We start from the raw sequence: 26,963 nt of genomic DNA, 5'->3' as shown, positions 1-26,963 counted from the left end.
GAGAGCCCACTTTAGAGAGCCATCATCCTTTGAAGGGGCATGATGGCCTCTGACAGCCACAGTGTTAACATGGAGCCCAGACGAACACAGCACTGCTATTATCGTGTTTACTAAAGCAAGAGGAGAGAAGAGGGGATCAAGGGGAGACCCTGTTGGTTGATGTTTGAATCCAGGGGTGGCGGGGTGCTTGTCTGAGCCACGCCACGGTGGCATTGTGGGGAAACATGACATGGGATCACTCACAGCCAGGTGGAAGTTGTGTTTCAACATGTCAGTCGAGCTTTTAGCCAACAAGTCACTCGGTGTGTGTGTGTCGTGGTGATGCGTTTTTGTGTCTGTCTCGTGCTTTCTAACCTTGGTGCAAAGACACTATTCATTCACCTGTCTCAGGCAGATATGACAGGTAACATCAGTCCTGCACTTACGGTTTTTACAGTTGCTTTGGCACAAGGTTCTTGGAGTTCGATTATAATCAAATGATTCAAAAGTCTATTTTTGCAAATAGATTTATTGTGTGTATTTTAAAGGAAAATATCTGATGAGATGGTGTGTTTCAGAGGGATCTACATCTTGTTTCTAATTCTAAATTGTTCCTTATTTAAATTACTTTTTCTATTTCCTGTTGCTTCATATTGGTGGTCATAAGAATGTGCTTCATATGAAAATAAACCTGTAAACAAACAGGAATGTAATCTATCAACGTGTTCTTCCAGCAGTGGCAGTGAGGTGTGTACGTTTCATGGATGACATTTAGCACGTCCGCTGACACTGAAGAGGATAAAATGCTCTCAGGCAGGATGTGACTTATGACACCACGACATGTTGTTTTGACAGAGACCCCTATTTTACGCAAAATTTTGACATGATTTGATTTGATTTTTCATAGTGTATTATACTTTATCCAACTCACCTCGGCTTCATTATGGCCATCATCATCCTATCTTTTCCTTACAGACCAGTTCACCAAATCTGAAGAAAAGAAACATGTACAAGTCGTGAACGTAACATTAACACATCATCACGTTATGAATGGATATGCTTTTTGGCCTGTTGTTTGATGCTGAGCAGGTAGTGTAAAGTACGTTTTTAGAGCTTTGTTGCTGGCTTGCTTTGCCTAAAAAAACCAAACCACACCATGAGAGCAGTAAGAGTGAAAAATAACGGCTTCATTGCTGCCTGCACAGCTAAACAATGAGATGAAACTCATTATAAAGCTTCATAAAGCCGTGGGGGAGCTGCAGGTTTAGGGGATAATTTTCTGTTCTTCTGTTTCTTCAAGCAACCTTTCTCACATTGTCATTTAATGCTGGTATAAAAGTAGTGATTATAGCTGCTTTATGTAATTATAACAGAACATGTTATTTTGGCGGTTGTGAATTTATATAATTTGGCCTGAGTTAAATAGCTGCAAGAATAACTGCTGCATTGCGGTAGCTAATGGGGAGCCTAATAAACTAAAATACATGTTTTGAGTGTCTGTCAGCCTTCTGCACGACAACTAAACAACATAAACTGATGTGATGTTTGTATTTAGTGTTTTGGTGCAGAAATTGTTCCTGAGCATTTGGGAAAAACAGCTCATTAGCTCATTAGCTGGTGCAGTGCGCTCTAATCCACCTTTGACCTCATGTGATGTGTGCAGCCCAATTTATGGATGCAGTTTGGATCAGCAGCAGATAAAAGCTGACATCGTTTCATCCCGCTCTGCTCCGGCTGGCTCGACTCCAGTGGCGGCTGACTGCTGATCTATGGCTGTAACTCGACCAAACTGCTCTCGCAGCTCCGGCACATGTTGCTGGAGGACACACGTGGAGCTCAGAGTGAGCAACAGTGATTTTAACTGCAACAAATGGTCGAGGTTTGTCATTATCCAGATTTTTGGTGAAGGGATCATTACCTGCCACAGATGCCACTGTTGTTTTGTGTCTCCATTTGTCCTGAGGCTAGTATAACCACGATACTTGAAAAGAGCAGGAGGTGCCTTTGTTTAGACGCACACCTGATCTTAGCAATCAATTGGCAGCTCTACTCTCGCACAAGTCTCTCAGGCTCTGCCTCAAGGCCGTCCATCTGTTGCTGCCTGGATGTGTGGCTATGGGTGAGTGTGCTTGCGTACAGGTCGACATCTATCTGTGTGCACAAGCGTGTCAAGAGTGGGAGGTTGCAGAAAATATGTAATTTGTGGTTTTGTGCCTGTTGACACCTCTGCTCCCAGAGGTGTAGCTCTCGCACTCTCTGAAGCCATGAAACTGATATTTAAAGCAGAAAGAGGTGACAAACAAATGTGGCAAGATGCTCGGTGTGTAATTAGTGCAAAACAGATGTAGTATTAGAGAGCTGGGGGAGGAGGGGGAGGTCTATAAATCTCTACAATGTAAAGAAATGAGCATAGTACGCCTTTTATCTCCCCTGTAACCAGAGGTAAAGATTTACACGCAGTGTAGAAATCTAAGGTGAAAAGGACAAAAAGATGCAGTCTTTATACAACAGAGTATTACTTCCTGCTGACTCTGCACTAAGCTGCTGTTCATCCTCTCTTCTCTGAGAACATTAGAGAGGCTTTTGATGGCGGTGTTGAATGCCTTCCGCATTAAATACTCCTGCGTGTGTTTGTGAGTGGAAATGCCTGGACATTTAAACCAAAGTGTCTTATTTCATTGAAATTAAAAAGCAGTGCAGAAGAACAGTGTAGATGATCAGAACAGAAAGACTTAACGTTCTTGTAAAAAGGAGATTTTAAACTGAGTTCTGTCTCGTCTATGAAGCACTCGGATGGTCCATCGCTCAGCATGAAACACGATGACAATAACAGGAGGCGAGGACTGTGAAATAGCATCCATAGCTTATAATCATTTACACTCCTGAGAATAATGTAACCCACTCACTGCGATAAACGTTATGAATGTAAACCACGTATTTGTTTTGTTGCAACTTGAGGTTCCAATTTTCAATTTATAGTTGTGAAAACATTGGTTATGATGTGGTTAGATTTAGGTACGAAGACAACTTGGTTAGTGTTCGGAAAAGTTCATGTTTTTGCTTTTTTGGTCGCCGGAAATACAGCGAAAGACCTTTTATTTTGGCCATCGATAGGGTGACACTTTTCACCGTGGTTTAAGTCATTCTATAAATCAAGACAATGTCAAGACAATATTTGCTGTTCTTTCTGGTATTTAATCAAAGTAAACATTAGTAATATATTGTACATACTGTGAAGTATTATCAAAACAGTTACAATAAACAACCAAAACTGCAGGGGTACAAATAAGGTAACAAAAGGGGCATTGGGAAAATCCTTTGAGGTGGAGGGATTATTGAAGAACCTATAAAATATGTGGGTTATGTTCCCAGAAAGACAACAGTGGAACTCACCAATGTATAATTTGTTCTTACTGTGTAATTAAATAGTAAAAAGGGAGAACAGTCAATGCCTTTTATCACAGCTGACTGTCATTTTGGGAACATAACCCATTTGTTTTATAGGCTCTTTAATAACCCATCTGAGTGCCTACATTTATTACATGACTCTGTAAAATACGGGCCGTATTATAAAATGTTAACACAAATTGTACCAATTCAGTGCTGTTATATTATTTTTAAATATTTGGGGGATGGTGTTGCCGTTCCAAGTCGCAGGGAGGGTTTTCCTTTTTTATAAAGTGAAAGATAATGTTAGATCCCCCTCATCATGCCAATCCCTTTCATACAATCCCAAAAGGCATAAAATTACTGAAAAAGGCAGACATCAGAACAAATAACTAACAAGCCAAAGACATATAAGCAAAAAGGGCAAAAAGGTCAGGGCACAGCGTACGTATTGTTTTATGATGGAATACATAAAGCACAGAACTTGGTCAATTTCACATACAAGAGAAAAATGACCCGCCTCCCCTCCTGCTTAATTTTTATTAAACTAACCTCAGCAACATTTTGTATTCATTTTTTCATTTTTATTATTATCTGGTGATGGCAAAAATGTACTAAGCCATGACAGAGATGAATATCAAACCATGGATTTTGTATACCATTACAACCCTACAGATTTTTGTGTCCCTTTTGGGAAATTTTGACAGCAAATTGATGCATCTCTATGACGCACCCATTGCTTTCGGCACGGTGTAGATTTAATCATTTTGGACAACAGAGTTCAACAGTCCTTAAGGTGTCTAACCCTTTGGATATGCTTTATTTCCGTGACTAAATGATATACCCAATTTTGGTTAAAGAGGAGTGGCCTGTCTTTGAGCTGTTCTGTGTCATCTCTACTTTTTGCTGAACTCAAACCTCGTTGCGGAGCTTTTGTTGCTGTTAGCTGTGCTGTCGTACGACCAATAACCGATAACAGACCGCTGAACGGTGGCTAAGTCTGGGGGCACTCGTTTGATAATCCTTGCTTATATCCGACTCTGGCTACTTAGAGTAGAGATGGTGAGCTTATTGCGTTTGGGGAGATTCTTATGTAGAAGCAGCACTAATTATTCAGCTGATGAAAGCATATAGGGAAAACACTGCATAATGTATCCGGGCTGTGCATGACCTTGTAAATATCGAACCTCTCTGATGCTTGTGCTATATGTAACTCAATTCAGGGCTGTTCTGTGTTGAGTTTGGTCATTATTGATTACAGGATACATAAGAAACTTGTGAATGAATAATTAATTGATAATGGAAAAGAAGCATGTGTTGCACTGTTCTGAACGGTTACCTTCATTCTTTTCATTGTGATCAAATTAAACATTTAATTTGTGGTGTGCTTATGTGTGACATTTAGATCTTTTTTATTTTCTAATTGGTGTCAAAGGACTTACCTTGTTGTTTGTGACCTGTTGGGGTTTTTAATCTTTAATGATTTATTTCATTATCTCATACAGATTATTGATCTCTCTCATGCCTGCACTGCTGCTCAGGAAGTAGAGTAGTTTGTAATGAAAAACAGCGATGTGTCATGTTCAAACCAGTGCCCTCTCTCCCTGTGTGCTCTCACTTTAACATGATTTAGTTTATTATGGGGGATTTGGTGCTGGAGAGAATGTCATATGCTAAGTTAACCTCTGCATGGCTCACTGGCTTGGTGCCAGTTATTAAAGGACACGAACATGAAGACACTCTCTTTGATGACGACAACTGGCAAAGTCCCCAACCTTTAAAACAACTCGAGCCGCTGCTGGATGTATCTGACGGTGTGAGTGCACTCAATAAATCTGCAAGGGTCTGATTCAGACTCCCACACACATCGCTGTTCAGTGTCCTTGAAAGCAGCTAGCGAATGCCATATCAGTTCAGGATACACAAGATCTGTCCGCTGTGCCACAAGTCATTGAGTCACTGAGAGCCCTTTTAATTGCGTTGATAGCAGGTACTGTCCGTTTTATAAAAATATTGAGTAAAATACTCACAGATCATTTCAAACCGGCCCTCTGAGCTTGTCTTTTCATTGGACAGTCTACCGCGAGGACAGCCAACAATCCCATTGAGAAATTAGCAGGGTCCCCTGTGCTTTCCTCTCCTTTAATGAATAATTCAGCTGTCAGGGTGAAAGCAGGGCGAAGAGACCTTGTCGGTGATGACTGACTCAGCACTCTGTGGCCTGAGGGTGACACTCTAAACCTGAGCCCTGCATCCTGTTCCCTCCATAACAGGTAGCGGTGCTACAGTATGTATCATGTGTTGTCGGCCACATGATTGTCAAAGTGCAGCGTAAATAGAGATCCATATGGATCCACTCATCATCAGGCTCCCTTAAAAGTTCTGCTGATCAAGTTAGTTTTTTGGTTGCCGAAGGACTTTCATAACAGTAGCGGTCGACTCACCACTTTGACCACTGACTATTTAATGGATTAGCATGAAATTCTGTACAGACATTCATGTTTCCTAGAATATGAATCCTAATGACTATGGTGATCCTTTGACGTTTGCTATCCCAGAGTTTCCAGGGGGGGATACTGGGGAAACGTTTATGGGTGATACTTTCTCAACAATGTTCCTGCGATGAGCTGGCGACTCATCCAGGGTGTACCCTGGCCTTCGCCCATCGAGTAAACTGGATTTGGCCCCAGTAAGCCCTGCAACCCCTTAGGGGGAAAAAAGCGGCAACATCCCCGCGACCCTCACGGATAAGCGGAAAGAAAACGGAACAGAACTTTCTCAACAATGATTTGTAACGGTTGTTGGTGAACAGAAACAATTATGTCGTCCTGTCGACAATGGCTTTAGATTAGAAAATGCTTACGTTTAGTCATAGGTAGCAAATGTTAGCAAGCTAACACACTAAACAACGATAGTAAGCATGGTCAACGTTATACCTGCTTGGGTTAGCATTTAGCTCAAAACCTAGCTGTGAAGCCCTCCAGAGCTGCTAGTATGGCTGTAGACTCATAATCTTATGACATCATCTACACATGGATGAGATAGAGAATTACAGTCAAGACATACTATTCTTCCCACACCTCTTTGAGCTTATGTCAAACACATTTTTCCTTCCATGTGTTTACCCTCATTTCTAACACCAATTGTTATGCCAGAGTATATTTTTTCTTTCTTTCTGTCTTTCTATTGGCTGCTTCATGCCTGTGGCTGTCTCCTGCATACACAGCCATTGGAGAAGGAATGGCATTTCAGCACTGTTACAAAAGATGATTCCACATCCAGGGCACACAAGCCCCCTGGGCCTGGTGCATTTGCCTCCTATGGTCCACAGAGCTCTAAGCAAACATCTGTTTCGCTCTGGAGAAAACCTTTGATCTCGGAGCAAAGACGCGCTGTCAAAGTAATGAAGAAAAGTGATCATTACAAACCAGGAAAGTGAACGTGTCAAGTCGGTTTTCCTGTTATTGATCAGGTGTAAGTTTGAGGTTAAGGATGATTCATTTCTTCAGCCTCTGCTTGTGAGCTTATCACACTGGATCGATGCATTTCAAGTTAGAGACCCAAACACAGCGAGTGTCACAGAGAAAATATTACATATCATGACCCGCTGTGAGTTCATTAGACCTGTGCAGTTCAGAAATGTTGAAGTGTTAGGATGTACAGTATGCAGTATTTTACAAATACTGAGGTTACAGCAAAAAAAGTCTGAAATGTTTAACATTTTTAGAGGAAATATATTGACTTAGTATGGTAATTCATATTTTCTGAAAGGTTTATCTAAATTGAGCATTTCTTACAAGGATAAAAACAACTGCTCAGGTAACTAAAGTAAATGTCTCTGGAAAATCTGTTTGTAGTACTAAATTATCTCGTACAGACTTCCAATTATAATTATAGGGAAACTACTGACCCATAAAATTAAGCGTTTTTATTTCCCTGCATAGATAAATGCTCCTTCCAAAAAAGAGCATAAAGAGCTTTTTGACCTTTGACTGTTGCTAAAATACAAAAGACATGTCTTCAGGCTCCTCTGGCTTAATAGCAATAAAACATTCATTCTGTGCAAAACATTGGCATCCTGATATTGATTAGGCACTAAATAAAATCTGATGCTACTCTATTACAGTTGTTATTTCAGCCATTGCAACCGATTTCTTTAAATAGAGCTCAAATCTGCAACTTACACTGCTTTACTGCAGATTGTTTGCTTGTATTTAACAGGATGGCATTCAGTTGCTATACAATTTTAGACTTTTGGGAGTAAAAACAACAATAAAAAAAACCTATTAAAGACACTATCACATAATAATTTCAGAAGAGCACAGATATGCTCTAATCCCTCTTTCTGATGACTTAACCTTGAATATTCTGTTTCCCTCAGAAATTCATCCCATTACAGAAGATAAATACACTCTAACTGCTGTTTCATTCTGACTTCAAGCATTAGTGGTTTAGCTTTTACTTAGAGGTCTGATTTGTAAGCAACAGCCAGAATTCAAAGAAAACTCAAAAACCATAGGGTGCAGCATAAATGCATATTGCTGTTAGCAAGCAGCTCAGTTAGCTTCGGATCTCAGTGGCTCTAGTAGCTGATGGGAGTCTGTCTGGACACTAGACTGGGACTTAACACAGCCTATGAGACTGACAGATACCAGTTTGATGACAGGGGATACAGTATGGCGGTGATTTACAGTAGGTCTGACAAGGACTATAAAAAGACAGGGCAGGCAGGAACAGGACTAGCCGGTTATCATGTTTACTTAAATACACACATCTGCAACACAGTACATAGATTTCTTTGACATGATGTTAATACTGCTTTATACTAAAACTCTGGTCATATCTAACAAATTGGCCCTTTAGGAACAACCTTTAAACTGGCATAATGCCCATTACTTGTGTTATGAATAAAAGCAATAACAATATAATCATATTCCATGAGAAAGCCATCACTGCCTGTGTTAATCCAACCAGGTTAAATTTCCATCTATCCAACCACCCATCCATTATGTATACCTGCTTAAAACATGCAGAGCCACAGGAGGGCTGGAGAGGATCCCAGCTCACACTGTGCGAGAGGCGGAGTAAATTCTGGACAAAGCCCAGCCGACCACAGCCTGGATAAATATGGCACATGAATGATTCGTTTTGTGATTTAACGGGCGTATATACATTTTCATAATTATACAGTGTACACATCAAATAAGATCAGAAGAAACTGCAGCACACACTATTATTTTTTTTGTACCTGTTGAGGCTCCTCTGTCTTTTGCATAAAGCCGGCCGAGGTAGGCCACAAACATTAACTGGGTGGGGTATGAGGATGAGATAATGGACCATAGAACATAGATTAAAAAAAAGATTTTAGCTAACAGTCAGTGTGTACAGTAAAGAAGAATTGTAGCTTGTAACAGCTTTCCATCATTCAATCATGTCCGGATGCACATGGATGCATCAACAATTCTTTGACTGTTTCTCTGACTTTTGATAGCTGACTTGACAATCATTGTGAGATTTAATTTTCATCAACATAAACAAAAACATAGCTGTCAAAATCATAAAAAAAAAGAAGCAGACTACCAATTATCAGTGATGTAGAGAGAAAGATTAAGTGACAACAGCCTTCTCCCAGACATAAAAAAGCCTTTTATTGAGAATTCAAACAGGTGTCATACTGGTTTCTGAGAGGCAAAACAAATGACAGGCTACTGAGCCGTAAATAGCACAGCAGACGATGGGAGATTGGCCATATGTCCGCTGTGTGTGTGAGCGCCAGCTACACTGGCTTGGTTTGAGATAGGATTCTATTGGGAGCGTCCCAGTAAAAGCTCCTCTGGGACGGAGAGGGATTCAACTGCAACATCCATTCACTCAATTTTGGTCTGCTGAAATGCATAAACAGTGCACTTGCATCCACTGAGGTTTGGATGTATTAAAATGACAATCTTTTGCTGAGTGTCATCTGTCACCACGAAGCAATTAGAGACAATCAAAATGTCAAACACAGTCAGGAAGCATCAGTTGGTTTAAAATCTTGTCAGAGCATGATATCAGTTTAGAATTAATATTTGTGTACCTCATTAGCCCTCTTCATCTCCCCTCACTACCAAGAGTGCAGGGTCTCCAGACTCGTGTGTGTGTGTGTGTGTGTGTGCGCATGCATGGGTGTCAGGCAAGGATAGGGCGCTCTCCGAGGAGCACACACCTCCATCTGGGCCAAAGTAATTGGTCTGCTATTCCTATTCAGCAGTGTAATAGCCTCTAGCTGTTCATACAGTCACACGTGAACTAGTTACATTGAGAACAATCAAAAGATGGGTCGACCCAAGTGTCAGCTTTTCAGGAGGGGTTACCGAAGCAACGTGGTGAGAAAATCTAACCTAGTTTGATTGGACGCGTAAGTCGATAAATCCTTTTCTGATTGAATCTGTCGAACATCATCCACAGGCTTCCAGTCTGCAGCGTTTAACAGGAGATTTACATTTCTCTGATGCAAAAACACTGTTGGATTGTGCTCATTCCTGTGACTACTTAGGTGAAGAAATGAGTAGTGAATCTCCATTAACGGTACCTGCTGCACTTTGAATAAAAAAAATAAAAGAAAATAGGCCCACCTTTCATTGAGGAAAGCCTACAGCAGTCTTGCACCCTGAAATATATGCAGTGAACCTTCAATTACAGTGGCAGCTTATGGTGAATTATCATCATGATGAATAAATAATCAGGATATGCTAAAACACTAGAGAGTGAGATCATAATAACATGCACAATAACATGTTTACTGTGTTTGTGCATAAACATTTCCCTGGCAGCCAAGAATAAACTGGATCTATTTCACCATTATAACCATCCCTTACCACCATCAGTGCAGTGGGACCAGTTTAAAGCCCCCCTGCTGTAAAGGTAGGCTGTTACTGATGTTTTTCCTCTGTAAAAATACCTATAATTACCTGCGTAATGGAAGAAAGCACCCATCATCATCTGATCATTCCTCAACAAGATAAATATGGTGGTCAAGGCATTTAGAGACAAATGCTATCCTCTTGGTGGCAAGGGTTTGGAGTGGTGTATTTATCATGGTTTGAAGTGGTGTCTGAGTCTAACCAAAGTACTGATTATTCAGAGTGAAGAGGAGCTGCCAGCCCATTACCTCCGAGAAAATAACAATGTGAACACCCGCCTCCCTGGTCCTTCCCAATGTAGACTGTCAGAGCTTGTCAGCTGCAGCACCATTCATTCAATCTCAACAAGCACCGTGTTCCAGGATTCATTCCCCGTCCTGCTCTATCTCTCCCTCCCCTTTAGTTTCACTCTCCCTACACTGCCTCGTGTTACCTCCCAATGTCTTGCAGGTTGCCCCCACACCCCTCCCCTCAGCCCCACCCCACCCGCTCACTTCCTCCCATTCTGCAAGCCTCTGCTGCTCCACCCCTCCACCCTACTTGGTCCTGATGAGCCATTGTGAGATTCAAGCAGATGGATGGGGAACAAAGGGGTGAGAGGGGGGCCCCCTCTGCCTGTCCCCCTTGTATCACTGCCAACCAGGCTCTGGGTAATCTTCTCAAGCTTTCACGGCAGAGCAATGAATAACCTCAGCCTCCTCTCTGAGACCCAGGCTCCGCCGCAGCCGCCCCCCTCTTATCTTACCCTCTGCAGACTCGCCAGGGCCGGCTGCTCCCCGGATAGCATCTCTCACCCTCGCTTTCTACTCACTGTCTCTGCCCTCCACACCCAATCAGGGTTTTTTTTTGTTTCCAGGGGCGTGTTACAAGGCCCGGAGATTAATTGGGGCTGTGGCTGGATGACATCTGGTCCCAGCTTCATAAAAGTCTGGGTCCTTGAGGTCTGCCGGGTTTATAATGAAGTGTATATAAGTTAATTTTCTCATCAACAGAACGTTAATCAGAGCTCCTACAATGGCCTCTCCACACTTATCTGTGTTTAGTTCAGAAAACAGTTTGTTAAATTTGATTACCAAAACCTGCAAATGCAGCAAAAAATGAACTGATGACTGTTCACTTTTCTAAAGTATATTTAAGCTGTTTACCAGTCACATGTCTTTTTAAACTTTGAATGATATGCTTGGAGATATTAATTTTATGAATTATTATTTTTTCCTGTCATCAAAGCTTGAGAAAAACCCAAAACTGACAATGAATTGATCTTTCTGACAAGTATTGACTGTGTATCCAAAGCCTAATATATCTTATTCCCCTGTGCCACAGAGCTCCATTGTTGCCCAAAAAACTATTACGGCACATCAATGACTCACACTGTTGCACCGGGCGACCTGTCCCTTCATTAACATGAACTCACACAGACTGTGGTGTACTTTGACTCAATCCCACATACACCTGCTGCAGACAGACCACAATAAATACACCAATCACTCCTTGAAAATAAAAAAACACGGTGCCTCGCTGTTTTGTAAAACTCTGGATGGAAAAACACACTATTTATTACAATATGCAACCTTTTTTACAGGACTATAAACAAACAAGTAGTGACATGGCTCTCGATGTAAGAAATAGCAGTTTGCAAGAGGTAACATAAGTTTTACATAAATCTTAAGCTATGTTTACATTTTTTAGTAGACCTTTTGAGCAAAACAGGCTCGTAGATGGGACTACACGACAAAAATCGTAGTCACATCAAGTAACTACAGCTTACACTGCTAACTCTGACTTCAGTAACACAAACATGTGGAATGTAAAAGCGAAGCACCCCGATTTCTCTGTTGTTGTCTGCTAGAACCAACTGAAACATCTTCATCTACTTCCACCATCCAAGGAAATAAAGACCCAATTGATTTATTTTTATTTTTATGGAAATAAAAATACAATATCTGAAAAACTCTTTCAGGATATGTGTGCACTAACTATTTTACTTCCAACTGCTTTCTCAACGATGCACTTTACAACTCAAAGATGGATCGGTACTCAGTTTTAAGCTTAGTTAAGAAGTTTTGCTATTTCTGTTGCTGTTTATTTTGCAGGTAACCTGTTGAACTTAGCGTTAGCACAATCTATGGCTAATGAAACTAGCGTGAGCAATGCTGGAGTATTTAGTATTCGTATATTTAGTATTAGTCAAGAGAAATTGTGCAAACATTGAGTTTCATTTGAAGCCATTAAATAACTAGATAACCTACATCATCTTTCAGACTTCTCCTCCCAGAACACATGTAGGCCTATCCCCTTATTCCTTTTTGAAGCCAATAAACACGCTTTCTTAGGATATGACCCCTTTGTGAAGAGAGGTAGAAACATGTTTGAGTGGAATATCCCTTTTATGTGTGTAATACTATGATATAAAATTAAAGATTATAACATCCCTGCAAAACACACACAAAAATGCTGCGATATAAATCTTAGGCCATCTTGCCCATTGCTACATTATTGGTAAAAATGCTCCATACATAAATGTAAAAACTAGACATCGACATTCTATATTGATAATAATAATCGGCTCCTTGTGTAACCGATCACAGCACTCGGATTGGAGAATTTCCGAGTTAATTATTAGACCTAAGCAGAGAAGCAATAAGAGATTTATGCTTGTGCTTCTACACACACAACCCCCTCCCACACACACACACACATACACACACACACACACACACACACACACACACACACACACACAAAACAATCCACCTGTTCTACTCCACAGGAACAGCTCAACCACTCCACAGCTTCCTTGCACGGCCCTGTTAAAATATTGAGCATGTACTTAAGTGCTATTTGGCCAAGTGTCATTTAGGCTGAAGGGCTCTCCATCCACAAAAGATGTCTTGAAGTGACTGGATCAGAGCTGGTAGTGAACCGCTGAGGAATACACAGGTGTTGAATTATTTACTCGCCATAAAATATTTATACTTTTGTCCCACAAACTACTAACTACAACTAAGAAGTAGGGCTGCAGTCACACTGGGAGAGAGCAGGAGCTCTGTTAGTGAATCATGCTAACTTTATGTTACATGTGTTTTACTAACACCATATAAAGTCGTTGTCTGAGAACATTAAACCCCAATTTACTACAACTCGTAATACAAATTTAACAGGTCTTTAATTTGTGTTTCAGTGGACGTCGTTTATAGTGAATGTAATGTATGCTTTGCCTGCATGTACTTATAATATAGCATTTATATAACGTGATTTCAATTTAGACTTTGTAATAAAAGCTTTCTGGACTTTTCTCAGTCATCACTTCTTTAAACCTGTTGAATGACAAAAAAATATATCAAACAAAAGCTGTTATTTGTCCTCCATTGTCTGTATATATAACATCACACAGGTTTTACTTTGAGCTATCCTGAAGAAATCTCTTTTATTTCAAACTGATTTATTTCACTATAAGCATATAAATGATATATTGTTAACCCGCAGAGTGCCCTCAAACTGAGCCTATTGTTCACAAAGGTGATTGGCTCAAAGCAAATTCTTCTAGACCCTGTAAGCCCTCCATTTTGCTTCATAAACTGTGATGACATTCTCTGATTAAATTAGAGCTGTATTGACTTTTGGGAACCCACTTGCCTAAATCTACAAGATTAGCCTATGATTAATGATGGACACTTAATCCTTTGCTCAAATTGGACTGTTCAAAAAGAACTGTAGCGGGAGAGGCGAGACATTCACTTCTTACTCTTCTAACACCTGCCACCTGCTGAAAAACAGCCTGTAGAACTAAACAACAACAGCATGCGTGTTTGTGTCCTTTGTCCTTTCAGAAATGCCACATAGCGCAGGTGTATCACTTTCATACAGATAAAATGTTGACAGCGTTACAAGTCTGTCTGGGACCTTTACGTGATATGAAAGGCCAAGTAAGCTCCTGTAGCCTCAGTGCAAAGCATGCACTGTTAAATTAAGACTGTCTAGATTTTTATCCAACAAGAAAGAAAAAAAGATTCAGATGGTCCACTCATTTCTTAGGAACCAAGATGGAGTACTCAGTCTAACTGGATTGTGTGTTGCATATTAGCAGAATCGTCTAGACTTGTTTTTATCACCTAAGCAATTTACATTTCTGACAATAGAATACACTATAACAACTACGAAAATATAATAATAATGTTTGGTCTGAGGTTGTCAAAGAGAAACTTGGTGGCTGTTACCATATCAAGGTCTAAGATTTAAAGGAAAAGTTCACCCACAATAAAAAATTCCGTCATGAAGTTTAGTAGTTTACAAAACATTTCTGGAGCTCCACAGTATAATAATGTTGCAGCATTTTCCTAAAAAAACTGAAGTGAATGGGGACGTGTTTGAGAAATATAAAAACATTTTTTTTTTTACCTCCCATACAATTTTCCAGTCATAATCCAAGTCTCTGGAAGCCCAGAGGTCCCAAACAGATTTTAAAAGAGGTTATTTACACTTTCCACACACAATTTTTCAAATCAATCTGTGATATAAGGGCTTCTGAAGACTTGGAAAATGCTGGATGAGCTGCATGGAGTCATTTTACATTTTTATGTGTTGATTTTCTTATGTTTGAAACAAGCATCTACTTTAGTTGTTTAGGAGAATACTGCAATGCTTGTTTTACTGTGAAGCTTTAGAAATGTAATGAAATAAAAATCTTGACATACTATTGCAAAATTGATAATGAGTAATGTAGTCAAAGCATGCAATATTGTTTTTTCCTGCCAGTCCGATTTGAAAGATATTGAGATAAAAAGTATATCATCAATTTCTATACAGCCTAAAAATATGGTGATATTATTTAAAGCCTATTGCACCCAGCCCGATTGATGTACACCTTCCACATGTGCCTATATGTATTTTATAATACAGTACATTTAATCTGAGTAATTTGTTCGCATGTGTGTATTAATGTGTGTAGTATTTATGTAACATCTCTGTTTGATTTTTAAGGCTTACTTTTCTCAGATAAGTATATGTTTTATCAAGTTATTTATCACCATTGTTCCTTGTGAGCCACTGGTTTCTATACGTGCTATACAAATAAACATTATTCACTGCGGCTGTACTATTTGTAAAAGTAAAGCTCCTACAAAATGCTCTACTGTGAGATTAAATAATATTACAACTCAGTAGTAATCATGTTACCTTGGCAAATCTGCTCAGAATGCTTCATTTTTATGAAAATGTCATGATCAACTTGTTCTTTTCAAAAATGTGCTATTTTTGTTACAGCCTGTATTACCTGTCAGAGGAGCGTATATTCATGTGTCACATAAAGAGAGCGACCATCAGAGGTTTATGGATATTTCTGAGAGACAATGGGGAAGAAAGAGCTGCAGCCTTATTTAGACAAAAAGGGTTTGCTGGAATATCAGACATCATCGTGTGACACTTTAGTCACACACTGAGCGGTTGTTTATACATAATTCCTTTGTAGTTTCATGAGCTCGTTCTGTGGTTGATCACAGTCCCTTCTATCTGTGTTCAGAGGCTGACCTGTTGTGCAGAGATGTGCATATTTACTCTATTCATAGGCTCCAAACAGCACACATGCTACAGGCACATATTCATTACTAAGTAGCCTGTGGCGACTGTCATGTGCAGACAATGGTGGTAGACAAAAACAGTGTATCTACCACACAGGGAATCTTCCACACTTGTAGCCACACTATGCAGATAGCACGCCCAAATAGCGTGTATTTTTAATCATATTCACATAATCTTGTGTGAGTCGTATGTGGAATCACAGATAAGCCTCCTTATGTTGCTCAGATATTACTGCAAATGAGCATGTCTGAGAAATGTAACACCTTGCACAGACTCTTGCATTTTAATTTCGGTGGCATCTGTGACCAGTCCGTCATGTCCCTAACCCCCTCGGGGGACCCCCAACCTATCTGCTGCAGACCCCCAAAACCCAGGAGGAGGGGAGGGTGGGGTGGGTGGGGGGCAGGGACACATTTGATTGATGATGGTGTGAATTAAACAGAAAGAGATGGAGAGAATCCTTTTATCAGGCCAGAAACACGAGTGGATTAAAATGTAGTTGTACAACCCCTCTGTATAATGCAGCAGCCTGGCCGCATATCACGAAGCACCAGAAGCCAAGAAGAGGGCTGCTCGTTATTATTGCCCCCTCCTCAAACCACCGCATGAAACTTTGCTGAAGCAGGGAAACAGGGGTGAAACATGTGAAATGGGGCTGAAAATAGAGCTACAGTAATGTGCGGATCAACAGGAAAATATATCTGAAACTGTTCTGAAAATAGACATAACATTTTCTGTTTTTGTTTTTATATTTAATCAACTGAATATCTTTGGGTTTTGGAACAGTGATCAGACAAAACAAGACATTTGAAGATGTCACCTTGAACTTTAACAATATAATGAGCATATTTCTGTATTTTTTGACACTGTACTTAAAAAAAAAAAAAAAAAATTAATTTAGGTGAATAATGGTTAATGTAAACATTTCGTTATATCTCTAGATGAAAATGCATTTAAAACATCCAGATTATTATTTTATGATAAGAAAACCATCTGAATTCCAGCTGCTCAATAAACTTTTTTTTATCCTTTACAACCTGTTCACATCTCATCATGTATATTAATTATCACCTGTTTATATCTGGAAACATCATATTCATTCTGGTGCCTGTCTACAATCTGTTATTATGATTATACATACTACTTCACGGTACATGTTTACATCACAGTTTGTACATCTTACATCCAATGTTATAATTTACTTTACATTTTATCCTAAATTATATTTCATTCCTATATTCTAGCTGCTGCACTATTTTAGTGGCGTCTTGGAACACTTTTGTATTTATCTTTACACATAATTTTTCAACATGGTATCACAACCAACCATGTAAAAACCTGCCACTCAACAACCTGATGTCATTGTCGCATTTGGCCTTGCCTACCACGGTCTCTTCCATGGTTAAATAACCTTGAAGAAGAAGCTACATCTGGTTTTATTCTCAAAATAAAGGCAAAAAATGCATTAGTTAAATTTAGGAAAAGGTTGGTCATTATGGTTTTGCTTAAAATAAAACTTCCTCAAAAAAAGTAACCACCAATTGTTTGCATCACAAGGACTCAAACCTGGTCACCTGCCTCGACACAGAATTTCTGGATCTTTGAATTGCGTTTACCTATTGATCCGGTCATTATCGCCCACTGCTGGTAATGCACCTTTATACACAGGTGTACTTTTCGTGACTGATCAATCCAAAACATCAGCTACACAGACTGACCTGTCGTGGATCTGCAGGTCTTCTAAACATTTTTGTGTGAGACTGGACTGTATTTCTATAGACTGTATGGCATGGTAGAAAGGCGCTTGAGAATTTCATTGCCAGTCCTATCAAACTAACTTAGTAGAAGCAGCTATATAAATGTAAGAAAATGTCATGTGATCATGCAGGTGGAAGCCCTTGACTGTCCTTACACAGCATCACTGAGTCAACTCCTTCAAGACCACGTCTGAGGCTTTAATGGACCTGCAGCATGTCTCCGTCTGGCAGTAGCCTCTGTGCCCGACTCCACTGCTGCTCTGCTGATGTTTTGTGCCACTGCATAATTTATTGCCCTCTTTTCAGGCCTCTTTCCTGCACATCCCCTTCTTGTGGTGCAGGTGAGAGTTCAGCTGTTTAGTTTAACACATCACTGAGAAAGGCCTCAGACCTGGCTCCACAGCAACAGACCCCACATGTGACAAATGCAATTAGAGGGAAATATGCAATTACTGCAATCCCCGTTCTCTCATGCGGCCAGACAAGGACAATTTGTCAATGAGGCCCCAGTGGTATCTCCAGGGCCTGGATAGGGACCTGAAGGTACTATTGTCCCTGCCTCCTTTTCAGGAGCTGGCCTGTGGTGTTGGATGTCCTGAAGCCCCTGGGAGGCCTGGCAGAAGATGATGTATGGCCAGAGAAAAGATACAGGGTTCAATAATCAAAACCATACCCCTTGTCTTTGACTGTTTCTGTTATATGCCTCTTTTTGTACTGTTGACGACAGAGAGGCCACATTTAATAAATCTCACCTGCAGGAAGCAGTGCAAAGAAATACTGCATCAGAAAGCAATGTAAGAAAGTTTCTTTTTATGATTTGTTTAATTTCAAATTTTATTTCAACATCTTTTAATTAATAACTGTTTACCATATGGAAAGGTCTAATGTTATATGATAGAAATACGATAACCCTAAGCTAATTAATTTTTATACTCTGAAGGTTAAATAACAGTAAATAGTGAAACACGGCTAATAAGCTAAATTAGCTTCCTCAATTTTGGGCTATCTGGCTCTCCGTACCCTCAGCGCTGTAAAGACCATGGATCTGTTAAGGGAAATCTGGATACATCGCAGAGATGGAGCCTCAAAGTGTATTAACCTACCCAGATCTTCCCCATAGCTAGCGCACCTTAGACCTTTATTGGCTGAGCAGCTGATTTGAAACTAATCCACTGTTTTTCCAGCTGCATCTTTAAGAATGTGGAAAGGTCTTTTTTGGCCAAGAAGACCTGTTGTTGGTAAATAGCACAGTTTAAGAGTCAAAGTTTTTGTGTCCAATTTTAGCTAGACACAAAAATGTACCTGTGCTTGCAGATCCACTGGTTGCTGTGTTTTAATTGCAATTAATTGATTAAATCATTACATTTCACTTGAATGCTGGCATGACCTTGCCTTAAGGTGGACACTCATCTATGTTTATGTTTGTGTCAAATCAAATATGATAAATTAAACTCTCTCCTTATGCTCCTGTCATCAGTCTTCTTCTCCTTCAGGAGCATCTTAAGGTCCTTTGGATGTCACTGCATGGTGACCTGATTAACACTTAACATCTGTATCTCTTTTAAGAGACGTTGTCACCTTACACATACAATAATAATAAAGGTAGTAGTTTCATATCTATGTGTGGGTGAGTCATTTGTCCGAAATGCTCGACACTGGCTGACATGTGAAGTGCACGACCTGCTGCATGCCTTTGTTCTCTCTTTGAATGGACATGATAGATAGAACTGGAGCAATGGAGGCGAAGACCATGACAATTTGAGCACTGACCTGGTTTTCACTGTAGTCATCATAAAACACAGAGCCAGCGTCCTGGGGACATGTAATAACATCAGGCCTTTGGTGTAATTCACTATCTCAGTGTGTGGCAATACAGCAAAAGCCATTACATTTGCCTTGTAATTTGCTGTCGCCCCAGCCAGGGATTCAGGTGACTGCGACCCCCGTTAATGGAGTTCCAGTGATAAGGACAGGTCTGTTTATTAGCCACATGCGGTCAAGCGTGGCAGGAACAGCTGAGCGTAGGCAGGTGTCGGGCCCTACGAGGGCTAAGGCACTGCTGGCAGGGCTCGGCGCTCATTTCACGCACGTTACCGTCACACTAGCTAGGTTTAAAAAAGAGGTCGTTGGGTGCACAACAATATAACTGCTGAGCGATGAGGTTTCCTCAGAGTCACACTGGAGTGCACCACTCCTGGCAATTTGGTTTGTTTGTAGAAATCAATGAGTCATCTGTGTTTTTGTTTATAGTTGAGCAGGAGGAGGAGCTCTATCAATGAAACATCATGGTTTTTTTGGTTTTTGTTTTTTTTTGCCTTTTTGGAAGCCACTTAAATTCAAAAGGAATGCCCTATCCAAAATGTACACCCTTCCACGATGCCAAACTGTAGTAAATGATAAGTGAACATTTCATTAGGACACAAAAATAAAAAGATCACGCGCTGCAAAGAAAGGTTATCTCTTCCAGCGTGCGTGCTTGAAGACAGTTACAGAGCCTTGAGGAGAAAATGAACTTCAAATTAAAATGTCTATTTGATGCATTATCCTAATAGGGATGGATGGGAAAAGAGAACTATATAGTGCTCTCATCCTTCAGCCCGAGGGGACAGACTTGGGGAGTTGTCATTACCAACTTAGCCCACCAAGATGAGCCTGTTGGGAGGTGGATTCACAGAGATTGTCTGCTGTTTTGACAGGTGTCTGTGCTGGTTAATTTATCATGCAATTACAGAATAAATGGAGCTATCTTTACATGGGAAACATGATTGATCCTGTTACAGTATTACAGTGTTTAATTTTGAGTACTGGGTTGAGAATTGAGGAAAAACACTCAGAATAACAATATGAAGGCAACCTAACTGAAGTTCTAAAAGATTATTGCCTGATGATTTTATCTTCTTGATATGGTTTCCTTCATTTCTGAGACTGATGGCCTTGTAACTGCATCTTGTAACACCAAGTGTGACGCTATCTGCCATCTTAAATAGAAACACAGTCACACCTCACACAGGAGATTAGCTGCACAGGAGAAATGATAAACCTTCAACATTATGTGGGAATAGGGTGGGGCAATACATCAATATTATACCCTTATTGAGATTACATATTGTGGATACTTGGCATGATATGGCACGTCCTGACCTTTTCTGTTTTTAAAGACTGCATTACATTAACTAATGTTAATATCTAATTTTCTAGACTGACCAGACTTGTTCTACTTATTCTGATACTTGCCTACCAATTTAGTTCTCATATCAACATTAATGATGATTATGTATCAAAAGGTTGACTGTGTACCAATTGTCATCCCTACTATATTGTTGTGAAATATGTTTTTGTGGTCCAGTCTGAGTATTAATAAAGTGCTTCTGAGGAGATTTCAAAATATACTGTGTATCGTGATCCAGGCCAAAAATAACTGATGATGACTTAAATTGGGCTGCAACTGAGGAGATACAAGATGGAGGTTATTTTTTCAGCCATGTCTATTTGTTGGTTGGCTGGTTTGTCAGCAGGATTACACAACTGAACATATTTCCACAAAGTTAGACGGACAGTGTGTCTCGGCCCAGAACAGACCCCATCAACTTTTGGTGAAGATCCCGATAGAGGGACCGATCCAGGAATTATTCTGTCTGGAGTATTAACGTGACTGGTATCTATGAGTGCGTACAGTTTCATGCAGATAGTAATAAAAATCTATTTATTTGGATTAATTGGAGTAGTCTCCAATTAATAGTAGTGAATAAAAGGGGACTGTTGGGCCTTGCTGGGGGTATGCACTTCAATGAATGCCATTCTAGTTTTCATTGTTCATTATTCAGACAAATATTTTCTTAATTAATCAACTGACTGTCAAAATGATAAAAGACAGATCATTTTTTAGAATCACAATTCTCTAAAACCCTAGTTGGCACCTTAAAATGTCTTGTTTTTTTTGACTGACAGCCCAAAATCTGAAGAAAATCAAATTATTATCTTGACAGATAAAGAAAAGAGAAGAGAGAAATCCTCACAACTGAGATCCTTGAAACAGCGAATTTTAAGCATTTTTTCTTAAACAAAACAAACAATTGACAGATGTTTTTTTTGTTTCTGATTTTCTGACGATTGACTCATCAATTAATCAATTAATCATTTCAGCTCTAGACTTAGCAAAACAAATAGATTCATATTGTCCCTGCACTCTAAAGGCTGCATATCACAGCCGTTATCGATGGGCCAGACAGCAGACGGGCAAGCAGCCTTTATGTAGCCTATATAAAGTGTGACCCAGGAGCCAGAGCTTTCTGAAAGTGTGCCAACGTGGACGTGCTTCCAGCAATAGTCATGCTTCTGCCAGCTGCATCATCTGTGCCTGCACAAAAGCATGCCCTTTGAAAAGCGTTCAACACACACAAAAGCAGTGATGCGTGGTGCACATGCATCAGTGTGCAAATGAGCATGCTCACATTACTCTGTTAAAAAATAAAAAATAAAAACTATTTGATAACATAAATTTCACAATTTGGAAATTAAATCTGGTTTCTCTTGAGTTGGATTTATCGTGCTGTGTTTAAACATTTTCCTCCTGGTAAATCTTTTCTTTATCTAGACGTAAATCTTGCACAAATATTCAAAGAGAAAAGAAATACTGAGGCTGGTTTAAAAAGATTTGAGGTGAAATCTAAACACGTCTGCAGATTGAGGAAGAAGCAACAGAGCTCATCTGTCCTCTGGCAAAAGACTCACTGTGAGTCATACCAAGTGCACACATCACTGTTGAGACACTCAATTATGATTCAAATCTCCATAACGGGCCAATAAAGCCATTTGTCATGTGACCATCTGCAGTGCATCTCCACTGATTCCGCCCGAATGTAGGTAGCCTCCTGCACACTGCGAAAGTGCAAAGAGTGGAACGTGTGGATTTATTAGTGTCAGGCTCAAACTGTAATCACCACAGGATCAGTGCTGTGCCGATAGATTAATTTCATTTTCTGTGAATTCTGTAGCCTCCTGAAAATCTCTGGGAGCTTGGAAACAAAGACGTGCCCCGCGGCCGTCTTTGTTGTACTTTTTCTCTTCAGATTTAAAACAATGTGTGAAGGGAGAGAGCAACACCAGTTTAGTCCCCGCACCGTAATTATCGCCTGCTTTCGTCTCCCAGGGATGTTCATGGACAAGGGCCTCATAACAGGTGACAGAATGCCTGCCAGCCGCCCCCAGTTCCCCGCCCCCACCCCAGAATGGTGACTATTATAAACCAAAAACGTATGCTCTCAATATATATGCAAATGATGCTTGGTCCCAAGGTGAAGTTCGCGGAGCAGCAACGCCGCTTGCCTCTGTTTTGCTCATTTGCAAAAATGTTGAGAGTAACAAAGACCACAGGAAATTGAAAAATTGTTACTAAGTATTAGAAAAAGCAATCATTTTCCCCAGGCAGCCTAATCCTGTGGAAATTGATCTCACCTCTCTCTCTGACATGCAGTGGTAGGAAAAACACATAAGAGGAAAATGCTTGTTTCGATGTTGCCTGGTGGAAAATTTGTTTGGTTGCAGATTTCTTTTATTTTTTTCATAAAACCCAGCGCCCTGTGCCGTCAGGAACTAGTCACTCTGTTTGTCCCCTTGGCTGCGAACAGGTGTAGTGAATCCTCAGAAAGAAAATTAGTATCTGGTGTGTGATTGTTCTCTAGCCTTGCTGCTGCTGCTGCTGCTGCACACAACAGTGAGTAATCTTTCTGCTGGGCTGCTTCATCCATGCAGCATGCATGCAAATCTGTCCATTTGTTGTCTAATTTTAAACACGCTGATACCATCTCACTAATGCATTTGCTCTTCCTTTGCGTGGAAGTACAAATTGGAAACGACACTCTATTACCCACTGCTCTGACCTTCGTGATGGAACATAATGTGAAAAAACCTACGATGCCTTTATTTGAAGGAGGGAGGGCGAGGACACAGTGGTGATTAATTAACCCAATTAATTTAGACTAAGATTATCTGAACAATTATTTCTCGATAAATCAGAGCAAGGTGTGATGATGACTATTATGGTTAATGTTTAATTACAGTGCAGTACTAGGAACACACTGAAACGCTTATGAATGTCTTTGGCTGTGAATGAAGTTATTATACTTTTCTTTTGTAATAGAAAATAGGTTTTATGAGACGTGAAGAAGAAATCCCCTTTCCACAGCAAATGTATTCAAAGTAAAGCAAATTTTCGACATAAACAGTTATGGGCTTTCTTGACAAGAGTTATATGAGAAGTTTGATACCACTCACATGTTTACACTTAGTATAAATCTTAGCCAACAGCAGGCTAATGTAGCTTAGCATAACGAAAAGGAAACAGGGACAAACAGCTGAGCTTGCTCTGTTCAAAGATATAAAAAATACACTAACCAAGGGGTTTATGAGGGGTTGTGTACTGGACTTTTTCTTGGAAGGCACCAATCCGTCAAAATCATCAATCAACTCCATAAATTAAACAATAAAACATCAAACTACATCACTGGTCCATGCTCTCAAGATTAACAAGGGTTCAGGTTTGATAAGATTATGCTCTCAAACAACATGTTTAAATCAACCAATGTCATATATATTTGTAAAGAACAACTGAATAAAAAGCACCTCCAGTAGTTGTGGTGGGCAGGGTAGCAGTAGCCATTAGTTCAAGACATGACCACAAGACAAGAGGAAGATGTTTTAAAAATGGCGGAACTTTTTGAGGGAAGGTCATCATGGTTACTTCTGACATTACATAGAGACAAACAGTTGCTACAGAACCACTGGGAGGAGACTGGACTGTGGCGAAGAAAAGTAGAGGCCCATGCGAGACCAATTTGAAACAGCAGTATTCATTTTGGTGCATAAAACGGGAACAAAGCCTTTACATTCATCAGGTGGACAGAAAAAAAAAAAATGATACTGCAATTATTTAATATGTGGGTGAAAACGTGACAATGAAAGCAAATAAAATGTGAGCAGGGTTTAGCAACAAGATGGATCTAAATCCAATCATTTGATACCATAAAATGGCAAATTGCATATTGCATACACTCTAACACATTATAAGGTCTTCATCATTGAGCTTTAGAGGTGTTGGTAGGCTGATTTTGTTTCCTTTTTAAAGAGGTATGCTATCTGAGTCTACCTATTTCCAGTCTTTGTGCGAAGCTAACCATCTGCTGGTGGTTGATTCTCATTTAATATAAAGGCACAAGAGCAGCAACTTCACTTGAAGCTCTTGGAATAAGAGCTTCTCACAGAATCTCAAACAATTCCTTCAATACCAAATGTTTGAAACTGTAACCCACATTTTGATCAGGTTTTTTTTTGCCTGTGCACAAAAGAAATTATCTGAGCCTTGGAAGCTGTCACATTTGTTCTTAGTGGCTGACATGAGAGCGCCTTGCTGAGCATGATAGTGGGTAGCTGGTAGAGATTTCATATGGTTTATTGCTCCCACTTTCACTGAGGTTATTTATTGAACTGCCATCATGGCCCCTTGCTCTCCAAAGCCACCCAATGCCTCTGTGCCCCTCAGTGTGATAGAGGAATTTATGCCACATGAACAGCATACTGAGCTTGAGTTTAAGTGTTATTAAGAAGCATCACTCATGCATAGGATACTATTTACAGTAATACATTCACACATGCGGCGACTTCCTCCGACGGCTCTTGAAAGAAAAATGATGATAGATTGTGTGCAGGGTGTGAGGCTACAAGAGAGAGCAGGGGGGAGATGGAGGGGAAACTAGGCTTCAAGTATTCCACAGGCTAAATGAAGAACAAACATGCACCATACAAGACAGTGAAGGAGAAAAGATTATCATCTGGAGATGAAAGGCAGGGAGAGAGAGAGGGAGAGAGAGATTCATTCACTGCCACACAGCTGTCTTATTTGCAAGGTGTTGAGAAACCACTTTTTTTCCCCTCCAAGAGGATGAAAAGATTCTTCTGAAGCCAAAAGGGTCTGCTATCATTTTTGGGCAGCTTGAGCGGTAGAGATGTTATTAGCATAAATTATCTCCCCCACCAAAGAGATACGAACATGCTAGCTCCTTTCTGCTTTTCACACTTAATTGCCCTATTTACTGAACAGTTGCCCATGGACAACAAATGCACACACGCTCCGAGATGCATACAGGACAACAGGCAGACACAAGCCAAATAGGGCATGAGTGATACACTGAACTATCTGCCAAACAGCATTAGATACAGTGCGGCTGGGGAAGCTGTTAAGACCCATTCAGACTTCATGTTGGACTGTGAATCCACAGCAAAATGTTAAATATTGGCTTCATGACCTTCTTCACTGAGCCATGTTTGACCATGTTTGATAAAAAAAAGGGGGATTTTGGTGCAAAATGCATGCTTGAATGTTGCCACAAAATGTCTTTAAAGGAAACACTAAACAGGGATTTTCTTTTAAAAATGAATACTTGTTGCTTGTGTGTTCATATTCTATTTTAAACTTTTTAATCATCTGCAGTTTTCTAAAGAGCACAACAGCCTCCTGCTGCAGCAGCTCAGAAAAGCCTCATTGAAGTGACCCAGTAAGCAAGAGTGAGGTGAATTATAGATGGCCATGCTTAATGGACTCTTAGCTTCTCTTCACCTAACCCAACAAGCTCAGAGTGACGTTATATAAGCAGTGCCAAGTATGAGGTGCTTAAGTTTCAGGTTTAATGCATCAGAGTCATATTTTCTGTTTAGTAATTCTCCTTTTTTTCATATTGAGTCTCTGAATTAGCTGGAAGTTAAATGATTAAACAGATCCTCACATCTGTAAATGGAGATAATAAATGTTCCTGTGACGGGGTAATTGTCGGTGGTGTCTCTTGTGGAACAGTGTGAAGGAACAAATCAACTAGATTGAGTTCATTCATTCGGCCGGCCAGGTCATCTCCATAACCCTGGAGGGCCATACAGGATGTTAATGAGGCTGACTGTATCACAGCCTCCACCCCCTCCCATCTGACCAGCAGCACCGCAGCGTAAAAACCATTCCTCCAGCCTGAGGGGGTCTGTCGCTATGGTAACGTCCTGAGGCAGTGACCACATGTCAGAGGGAGTCTGGGGGCCATAAGTGGACCCAAGCTCAGGCATGAGGAGGAGGAGGTGGAGGAGGTGGAAAAGGAGGAAACAATTGGCAGTGAGTTGCCTGCTGCAGGATACAAGTAACCTGAGAGATGTTTCAATCACAGCGTTTCCTTTTGTTTGACTCAATTCACCTCTAACCTGTAGCTCACTTGTTGCTTTCTTTTTTTAATATATCAGTTACATTTATATGTGATGGGCTGGTGTAGAATTTGATAATAATCAATTTGTAGATTATCTTCATGTTAAGCACGAAACTGAACCTAGG

At 40.2% G+C, this 26,963-nt stretch overlaps 1 long non-coding RNA gene across 3 annotated transcripts in view; it reads right to left on the bottom strand.

Annotated features, from left to right (window-relative positions):
• The window catches only part of LOC115585582 (uncharacterized), an 83,299-nt gene that overhangs the window by 37,696 nt on the left and 18,640 nt on the right, over positions 1-26,963 (bottom strand). For all 3 annotated transcript variants that reach the window (XR_003984726.1, XR_003984728.1, XR_003984727.1), the window contains exon 3: positions 911-969. This is a non-coding gene — a long non-coding RNA (uncharacterized LOC115585582). The remainder of the gene's footprint in view (positions 1-910; positions 970-26,963) is intronic.

This window comes from Sparus aurata, chromosome 7 (genome assembly GCF_900880675.1).
Source record: "Sparus aurata chromosome 7, fSpaAur1.1, whole genome shotgun sequence".
Classification (NCBI taxonomy): domain Eukaryota; kingdom Metazoa; phylum Chordata; class Actinopteri; order Spariformes; family Sparidae; genus Sparus; species Sparus aurata.
This window is presented reverse-complemented; position numbering and strand designations above follow the sequence as displayed.